Here is a 9,901-nt window from a genome sequence, read left to right on the forward strand (position 1 = left end):
TCCTTGGGTCAGGAAGATCCCCTGGAGAAGGAAATGGCAACCCACTCCAGTACTCTAGCCTGGAAAATCGCATGGGTGGAGAAGCCTGGTAGGCTACAGTCCACAGGGTCGCAAAGAGTCGGACACGACTGAGCGACCTCACTTTCACTTTCACTATGGAGAAGCTGGAACCTTCCCGGATTGCCAATGGGAGTGTAAAGTGGTGCACGCCATTCTGGAAAATAATCTGGCCGTTCCTCAAAATGTTAAGCACAGAGTCACCGCGTAACCCAGAAACCCCACTCGGATGCCAAGAGACTCCACAACAGGTGTTCAAACAAAAACTTGCACAGAAATATTCAGAGGAGCAGTATTTCCAACAGAACACAGAGACCAGTGTCCATTATAAATGGGTAAATAAAACATGGCCTATCATTACAGTGATATTATTCAGCGATAAAAAAACTGAGTACTGATACGTGCTGCAATTTGGAAGAGCCTGGGAAACACTGAGCTAATGAAAGACATCCATCCGAGAAGACCCCACGAGATGACTCCACTTACCTGAGAGGTCTGGACTAAGCAGATGAGCAGAGACGGGAAGCAAGCCAGTGGCTGCCCAGGACCGAGGGGCGGGGGCTGCGTGGTGGGAAGAAATGGGAGGTGACTGCCAGTGGTTTCTTTCTGGGGTAATGGAAGGTTCTAACATTGGATTGTGGCGATGGTGATGTACAGCCCAGGACATATATCTTAAAATACTTAATTATACACTTAAAATGGGTGCATCGTGTGGTATGTGAATCTCCAGAAGGCTTTTTAAAGTGAATGTAGCAGCTCTCCCTAGATGCTGAGCTTTTTTGCTTTTTATCTTTTTGCTCGTCTGTGTCTTCTACAGTGAGCAAGTGTTTCTAGTTGTCAGGAAAAGGGAAGTCATTAGTTTAAATGGCTTGTCACGGCAAGGTAACTTCTTAGAATTAAGGAGAGAAGCTCATGGGTTTAAGACCAGTAACTGCAGAGGAAACTGCTCCTTTCTCCCAGACCATTTCCCACATCTCATTGTCCTCCACTGGGGAGGATGGTTTTTCTCCTTTTTTTCCATCAAATAATGAGATCTGGTGGGTGTTCTTACTTTTTTCACGTTGTGTGGTGATTCATTCCGGCTGAGCGCCTTTACATTTTTGACTTTTCACTGTTTGCTGCAGCCCGAGAGCCTCTGTGCTTTAAGATCTTAGTTTGGATGGTACTGCATTCAGTGGGGTTTCACAAATTGGGTTTAAGACTTTAATCCACTTCAGCACATCCTTCCCTGACTCCATGACCAGTTAGCATTTGGGGTAATCCCTCCACAGTGATAAATACAAGCAACAGTGAATGTGTTTTGCCAAAAAAAAAAAAAAAATCTTAAATTTCAATCTGACAGTATAATAATATACTGTGGGAATTAAAATGACTGTTAAAATAGATTATAAATAGTCTGAAAGAATATATAAAAGTATTTTGAAGAATTGGAGATTTTCTCTTTATTGTAGCATAAGTTAATATGTTGATTAATTCTTTTTGGCAGGTGGGTGAATCAGTCAGTATCAGATGATAACTGGGCTTAAGGAAAATAACTATGGAGTCACACTTGCTTAAAAGAGACATACTTGGTCGAAAGGTTACATGGCTTAAACAGAAAAATCCATGAAGAAGTAATAATATCAGATTTTCTTCTTAGCAACCATGAAGTTAGAAATGACTACATTAATACTGGCAGGGGGCACACATCAGAAAATCTGATACAGTTCATTGAAAGGCAATTCCAAAAGCTGAAAGCATTATAAAATACAATTACTAAAAGCATTATAAAAGTGTTATTATGTGAAGCACAAAGATATATTTGCATGAAATTTTGCAAAAAACTTCAAGTCTAAGGTTTCTGCCCATGTTTGAATTTGTATCCTTGAAGTCAACATTGTGAAAAACAGCAGGAGTTCTGCAGAGGCTCCTGGAAATGGGGAATGTGGGTGGCAGCCTTCAGTTTTCTACCAAGGGGAGATTTCATCTCAGTACTGGCTCAGGAGTTTATAGAAAAGTGGGAAAAACGCTTAGAAGCCAGTGCTGGGTTTCAGTGGCCACTTATGGGAATGTCTGCATCTTTGCAGTATTAATTGGTCAGTGGCGACCCCCCCTCAATTCTGAGGTGGAAAAGGGAAGGCCCTTATATGGTGAAGAAAATGACAACCCACTCCAGTCCTCTTGCCTGGAGAATCCCATGGACGGAGGAGCCTGGTAGGCTACAGTTCATGGGGGTCGCAAAGAGTCGGACACGACTGAGCGACTTCACTTTCACTTCACTTTATATGGCAATGCAGGCAGACCACGGCTGGGCTCGAACCCAGGGTCAAAAGTGTTTGCGACAGGACAGCCCAGACACGTGTGAAGAGCCCAGACTGTAGCCGTGTGGGGGCCCTGGAGACTTGACTTAAGCCAGGACCAGAGGACGGGGCATGGGGGACATGCCATCAGTCAACACGCGTTGCACGTGTCCACTCAGGACTGCTAGGTGATAGTTATTTTGGAGGAAACAATGACGCAGGCTTTATCAGAGCCCTTTGCTAAGATTGGCCGCCTGTGTCCCATCTGCCTCACCTGCTCTGCTCAGGTTCCTTGAGGCAAAGACCCTGGAGTTTCCCCTTTGTGTCACCAGCACCTTTGCAGACCAAAACTATTTGAATGATTTGCAAGGATTTAACCGTCTACCAGCGTACTGCCTAAAGGATAGGAATCTGCTTTCCAGTCGCAAGTAGTCAACAGAGAGAGCTGCTCACAGGAGCCGACTGCAGATCCTCTCGGGAAGAAAACCACTGAGGGGGCTCCTGGCCCCTAATGCTCTCCGCCTTCACGCTCTTGTCGCTGCTGAGAGTTGCTGCTGTTCAGTCCCTCAGTCGTGTCCGACTCTGCGACCCTGTGGCCTGAAGCCCGCCAGCATGCTCTGTCCGTGGAACTTTCCAGGTAGGAATACTGGAGTAGGTTGCCTTTCCCTTCTCCAGAACTTGTGCTTTTTGCGAGAGTGGGTCATACAAAAGACAGCACCGCAAGGCTGGCCACCCTGCTTCTCTGGAAGGCACCGGACTTAGATCAATGTGGACCTTTGGGATTATTCCCCAAAAAAAGCATTACAAATATTTGTGGATTAGGATTGAATTTTGAGAACTGTGAAGATGCTGCTAATACATTTCCTAAGTCAAATAAAATTTTAGTGTGAATATGGCCGATGCATCTTAGCTCACTTGCTTTTTATAAATAGGCAAGTATCAGTTTGTGTGCCTATAATCTCTTTAATTACAATTGTCATCTCGTTAGCGAAAAATTAGTATTTAGTTTATCTTTCTATTACTTTTGAAAAGTTACCATATGCTGGCATCTGAATGTCTGTGTCCTCCCCAGATTCATCTGTTGAGGTAGACAGATGACGACATGCCAGTCCCCCAGCAGATGCCCAACATGACAATACTAGGCGGTAAGATTTTGGGGAGGCACTGGGGTCATGAGGGGGGCCCTCGTAGGGGGAATCAGAGTCCTCGTCGAAGAGAGCCCACAGAACTCCCTCACCCCCTCCAGTCTGTGAGGCCATGGTGAGAAGGCACCACCCACGACCAGGAACACGACCTCCCCAGACACCGGATTGCGGCACTGTGGCGGTCTTGGGCTTGCCAGCCTCCAGAACCACGAGGACTGAGTTTCTGTTTGCAGGACAACAGTCTGTGGATTTTGTTAGAGCACCGAGAGCTGGCTAAGACGCAGCAGTAGCTGAAATGTGTCCTACAGAAGGATGTAGAATTGATCCCCTTTTATGATGTAAAAAAATGAAAACATAGTCTGATAAATAATTTTCCTTAGCCTCTCTTGTGTTTGTCTTTTATGTAGATAGGTCTCATGATGACAAAAGAGAAAAGAAGAAGGGCTCATGGCTAACCATGGAGGACGCTAGGGAACTATGACATAATGAGAAATGGGTATTTGGTCCCTGCCCCGGCTTCTGGGCACAGAGCTCCTAAAACGCTTGGAATTTCTGGAGCGTTAGGGTAAAACAAGGCATCTTTGCTTGTTTATAACTAGCCTCTTTCAGCCACATCTGAGTTTATGTCAATGCAATGACTTAGAAAAGACCCTAAGGGTGGGACTGAGCGGGCTGGTTGTCAGGGAAACCAGCCTTGGATGGGATGAGAGGGTCAGACCTCTCAGCTCCACCCACTGACCTAGGAGGAGGGGCGAGGGGCTGGAGCTGAACTTCATCACCAACAGGCAGTGATTTAATCAGTTGTGCCCAAGGAAGGAAGCCTCCATAAAGCCCCCACACAGCAGGTTTCTGAGGGCGTCTGAGCTCTCTGCATGGTGGCATGGATGCTCTGCCCCGCCCCCATGCCTGGCCTGTGCACCTCTTCCTTTTGGCTTTTCCCAAGTTGTGTCCTTTATGGCAAACAGCTCGCGTGCTCACGTCCAACTGTGACCCTATTCACTGTAGCCCTCCAAGCTCCTCTGTCCACAGGATTCTCCAGGCAAGAATATTGCAGTGGGTTGCCATTTCCTTCTCCAGGGGATTGTCCTAATCCAGGGATCAAACCTGAGTCTCCTGCGTTATTAGGTGAATTCTTTACCACTGCAGTACATGGGAAGCCCCCTTATAATAAGGGGTGATAGTAAGTGGTTCCCTGAGTTCTGTGAGCAAATGGTCAAGTTGAGGAAGGGGTTGTAGGGTCCCCGATTTATAGCTGGTTCCTCAGAAGTACAGGCAGCTGGGATTTGCAGCTAGCATCTCAGGTTGGGGATCGTCTTCCGGGACTGAGCTCCTAACCTTTCTGCACTAACTCTGGGCAGTTAGGGTCAGAATTGCGTAATAAAACAGAAAATCCCACACATCTGGCCTCAGAAGTATTGTGAGCAGAGAGAAATAGGCATACTTTCCTTTTAGGAACCAACTCATCATTCTGTCAATGATAAATAAAAAGAGAGAATTGAACACTCTGTATTTCCTGTACAAACTGTCCCTGAGGGGACCACTCGTTGACGTGCCGGTTTCCCTTCGCAGAGACGGCCCAGCTGAGAGTGAAGGGGCCCTGCAGACCCAGAGCATCTCAGGGCTACAGCCTCCAGTGAAATCGCTGGTGTGAGCGAAGATCACCAACTGCTGCAAAAGGCAAGTGAAGACACAGACAGAACTTCATCACCTATGAGTCAGCCTGGCCGGGCCCGAAGCCTCTGAACAATCCCAGCATCGCAGAGTCCTGTGTTCCGTGCTTCCCCGTGGAAGTGCACAAAACCACTGACCGACACCGTGTCCATGCCAGATTAGGAGCCTGAGTCGGACTGAGCCTCTGGATGAATCATTTCTAGAAGATAAGAGACAGAGGAGGAGGCTTTTAACCAGCCCCAGCCAGTGGCGTGCAGTTACCAAAATTCAGGCTGTGGAAAAACTTGCAGGAAAAAAATGACATACATTTCGGGGAAAGAAAGTGAGGCTGACGGAAACAGAGGAGGAAGCCATGGTCTAGAAGAGGCGAATAAATTAAACGTAACATGTGACCCTTTCTTAACTCTTGACCTAAACCAACTGGTCGTAAAAAAAAAAAAAAATTCAAGAACTGCCAAGAAGACTCTCTTCTACAGGCAAAAATAGGATCACAAACCCCACCTACTCTCTTTGGCTTTTTTTTTTTTTTGCATAAATCATTTAATTAAAGAGCTGCACCTTTTAGTTAAATCTTCTTATAGTGAATAGTGAATATAGTGAAGTCCCTCAGTCGTGTCCAACTCTTTGCGACCCCGTGGACTGTAGCCTACCAGGCTTCTCTGTCCATGTGATTTTCCAGGCAGTAGTCCTGGAGTGGATTGCCATTTCCTTCTCCAGGGGATCTTCCCAACCCAAGGATCGAACCCGGGTCTCCCGCATTGTAGACAGACACTTTACCAGGGAAGTCTAAATCTTCTTGCCTAGAGTTAACACCCTTTAAACCTCTCAATCACTGATTCTCAGATGGCTGAGATTATGGGCTTGTTTCCCAAGGGTGGGTATCAGTGAGGCATTTAAAGCTTGAAGATGATTTTTTAAAAGTCCCTGGAAAGCGGGCAGTAATACCAAAAAAAAAAAAAAAAAATGGGGAGAGAAAACTCAGAAATCAAGTATCACCGATTCCAGGAGCGTCCTGAGCTCCCTGGTCTTCTCCCTCTTGGTTCTTCAGGGCGGATGCCAGAAGACACATAGGAGCAGGGGAGGGAGCCAGCCTGGTGAAGACGGTGAGGTTCTGGATTTTTGTTTGTTTTGTCTTTAGAATTTTTTTTTTTTTCTGTTTGTCTCAATAGGAATGAACAGGAATTCAAAAGACCAAACATTTCAAACTAAACAGCAAAGCCATTTGAAGGCAGCCTCCTGGTGGCCAGCGCCTTCTGCCCTGGGGTCACTTCTCAAATTAAGGTGAAAGTTGAAGTCTAAGTGGAGAGGGAAGGAAGGAGAAAGGCCCTTCACAAGCATCCTCGGTAGGTGACCATCCGCTCCCTCTCTGTGGGAGCGCCTCCGATAGCTGGAAATCTCTGACGCATCCCACGCTCGGCAGGTGGGTAGGAAGTTTCACCGTGGCATCTCCCAGGACAGTGTTCTCACCCTCCAGCGACCCTGACTCCTAGCTGGGGTCCGGGGGTGCTGAGGGGACAGCCCTCTGGTCAGACCATATCAGCAACTGGGGGCAGGCAAGGCGAGTAGTTGGGGCTTTTCCCTAGATGCCTTGGCGCCTTGTGAGTGAGCTGAAAATGTGATTTCAGTGGTTAGAAAGTGAGAACATAAGCTAATATATTTTCAAATGGTTCTGAAGCCACTCTCTTAAGGATGAGCTTAAGCTTGCTGGGGGGGGAGGGATAGTTAGGGAGTTTGGGATGAACATGTACACACTGCCGTATTTAAAACGGATAACCAACGAGGACCTAGTGTACAGCCCAGGGAACTCGCTCAGTGTTACGTGGCAGCCTGGATGGCAGGGGAATGTGGGGGAGAATGGATACTTGTATATGTGTGACTGAGTCCCTTCACTGTTCACCTGAAACTATTGCGATGTTGTTAATCAGCTATGCCCCAATACAAAATGAAAAGAGCTTTAAAAAATAAATAAATGAAATCACTCTCTTAAGTCTTGTCTTCCTCAGGGTAAACATTGCTTGTTCTTTGAAATAATGATAATACATGCTTATCTATATAAATATAATAAAGAATAAGTATAGATATTAAAAAATACATGTGTACTATTAGAAAAGAGTAGCTAACCAACACTCACGTATGGTGAAACTATACGTATCACTTCTATTCACATCTCATGGGCTGGAACGTTGCCACGTGGCTGCCCCTGCCAGCAGGGGGCTGGGAGAGAAGGTGTCCAGGGAGCCAGGGGGGTCAAACCTGCTCTGCTCTGGGATGAGGGGCGGCAGGGTGGGCCTGGGCACCTCTGCTGCAACAGCTCTGAACAGAAGCTGTGTGACCCCGTAGCACAGCGACAGTGTGTCCTGGTATTGTCCCCAGGCCCAGTGGCCCAGCCTAGGAAGGATCACAGGGTTGGAGACACACGGAACGGAGCCAATCCTGACTCCAGAATCACAGGGTTCAGTGCCCACGGGGAGCGCCCAGCACAGTTCAGTCAGAGCAGCGAGAACAGAAGGGACCCCGGCTGTGCCGAGAAGGAGGTGTCTCAGCCCGGGCCGGGTCCCTGGTAGGTGATGGCCTCAGGACACTGGTGAGCTCAGACGGGGCCTCAGGCCGCGTCTGGACCACTCAGCAATGGGGGCGCGGGTCCTGGCGGGGGGCCAGTCAGACTGCGGGGGAGTCTGCCCAGGGGGGTGCTGGGGCTGCTCTGAGACCTCACGTCTGGTCAGTTCCTCTGTGCCGGTGAAGGTTTCCGTGATGTTACAAAACCAAGTCCTAACGTTCGTTTTTGAAGTCTATGAGTCTGTCTCTGTTTTGTAAATCGGTTCGTCTGCATCACTTTTTTAGATTCCACACATATCAGCAATATCATATGATATTTGTCTTACACTATAATGCCATATGATCCAATATAAAATAAAAATTTTAAGAATAAATAAAAATTTAAAAATCAAAATGAAAACCAAAGTCCTCCTGTGAAGGGATACTCTTAGTTCAGCACACAGAGGCCCTCTCAGGCACAACTGGACACTTCAGAACAGCCAGACTGGTGGTTGACATCGGTGGTCACTGACTCCACGCTGACGGCTGAACAAAGCTTGAATCTGAGGAGCTGCACGCCAGGTGAGTAGGCACCAGAGCGCACACCCCAGCGTGACCGGCCTCAACCCAGAGTTTCGCTGAAACACTCACATGCACGCCCCGGGTGTGAAGGCCGCGTGTTCCTGGCGGCCTGACACCCTTCCTGGCACCTGCAGTCAGTTCTGTTTGTCTGTTTTTTGAATCTAGTCTTCCTCTCCGTGTGATTGGGGGCCGGGTGGCTCCAGTCTCGAGTCCAGGGGTGACTCGTGACCTAGGGAGCCTCTCAGAGCCCCGTCATCCCTGGACGGCAGGCCCTGGCTCAGGACTGGCGCCTGATTCATCCCGGCTGCTGGGAAAGCAGGTTCCTTTCATTGTCCTGCCATCTTGGCACGTGGAGCATGACAATAAAAGAATTTATTTCTTTAGCCCAGGATCCAGCCACATTTGGTGTCTGCCGTACACTGGGGCTTCTTAGCCGAGAAACCTGGCAAATCCTCTCTCCCATCCCTGCCTTGTGCTTTTCCTTATACCAGCTCACAGTGGGCTTCTGTAATGTGCAATAGAAAAAAAATCTTAACCAAAACGTTTGAAATTATTCCTGAGTCTCCTGAATGGAAAATTACACAATAAACAGTTAAATAATTAATTAAATGAGATAATTAAAAGCCAAGTAAAATATCTGACTAGTTCATATAATTAAATGAATGAGCTATTATATAGCAGAATAGACAAAACACCATTGTTCTCTACTGTACTGCCAGAATTTGAAGCCCCAGTCTGATCACAGGCTGGAAGAATTCTCTGTCACACATTTCTGTGTAACGATCTGTATTACTGCAGATTTGAGAGCTTAAACATTCGGTCATTATCAAGAATTCAGCCTTGAATCTTTCTGGAATGAGGTGGGAATATAAATAAGTTTTAAAAGGCATCATGCCATCCCTTCCTCTTTCTAACAGCTTCTTTTCTAAGAAGTCAGACTCCTTTTACACAGACTCCTCGTCCTCATCCTGTGGTTCTTAAAAAGCACCAACAATAGTTCTTCTTACCACTTAGAGTGAATAAATAATTCAGAGTAAGATAATATCCAGTGGAACTTCAAACTGATAAACTTCTTCCAAGTCCTTGAAGACGGATCTTCAAAAGAGAACACTGAAGGACAATTTTTGGGATTCCTGTGCAGTTTCTAAGTGATATCAAAATAACATAGGACAGTCTTCACGGTGCCTGTTCGGCAAAGTCCCATTTGATCGGTGGGCTGGTGCTGGTGGGTGCACAGGAGCCCTGCGTGGCACCTGCTCTGAGCCTGGTGCCAGTTCGATGGCAGAGGGGAGCTGGAAGTCCCCTGTCCCAGCTCCGCTGCTCATGCACGACCACGGCAGAATTACTGTAGAGACACGGGGCTTCCCTCCTCTCGCAGATGGGGCGGAACTCCATTCCTCGTTAGTAACCCCTGGAGGTACATAACACGCCTCACAAGAAATTAATCAACCACATTTTATCCAAATCCTTTGGGCTGAAATTCCGCTGTCCTCAGTGGAAAGAGAAAGCTATTGACAGTCATCAGTGTGATGGTCCTTCATGTATTTGGAACCTACAATTAAACGCTCCGCTTTGGGCTAAATATTTCTTTTTAATGATTTTTTAAAAAAACATTTGTATTTTGATGTGAGC

The 9,901-nt window shown here is 47.0% G+C and overlaps 1 long non-coding RNA gene across 4 annotated transcripts; it reads left to right on the forward strand.

Annotated features, from left to right (window-relative positions):
- Nucleotides 1-863: 863 nt before the first annotated feature.
- On the forward strand, nucleotides 864-7,139 carry LOC138415798 (uncharacterized). 4 transcript variants are annotated; one of them, XR_011247418.1, is made up of 4 exons: nucleotides 864-2,973; nucleotides 3,409-3,481; nucleotides 5,051-5,518; nucleotides 6,322-7,139. It is a non-coding gene; the product is annotated as an uncharacterized lncRNA (long non-coding RNA). The 4 variants fall into 4 exon arrangements; XR_011247419.1 differs by having other exon boundaries at nucleotides 5,051-5,158; XR_011247417.1 differs by lacking the exon at nucleotides 6,322-7,139 and having other exon boundaries at nucleotides 5,051-5,722.
- The last annotated feature ends 2,762 nt before the right edge of the window (nucleotides 7,140-9,901 follow it).

Source organism: Ovis canadensis, chromosome 12, assembly GCF_042477335.2.
Source record: "Ovis canadensis isolate MfBH-ARS-UI-01 breed Bighorn chromosome 12, ARS-UI_OviCan_v2, whole genome shotgun sequence".
Lineage (NCBI taxonomy): Eukaryota > Metazoa > Chordata > Mammalia > Artiodactyla > Bovidae > Ovis > Ovis canadensis.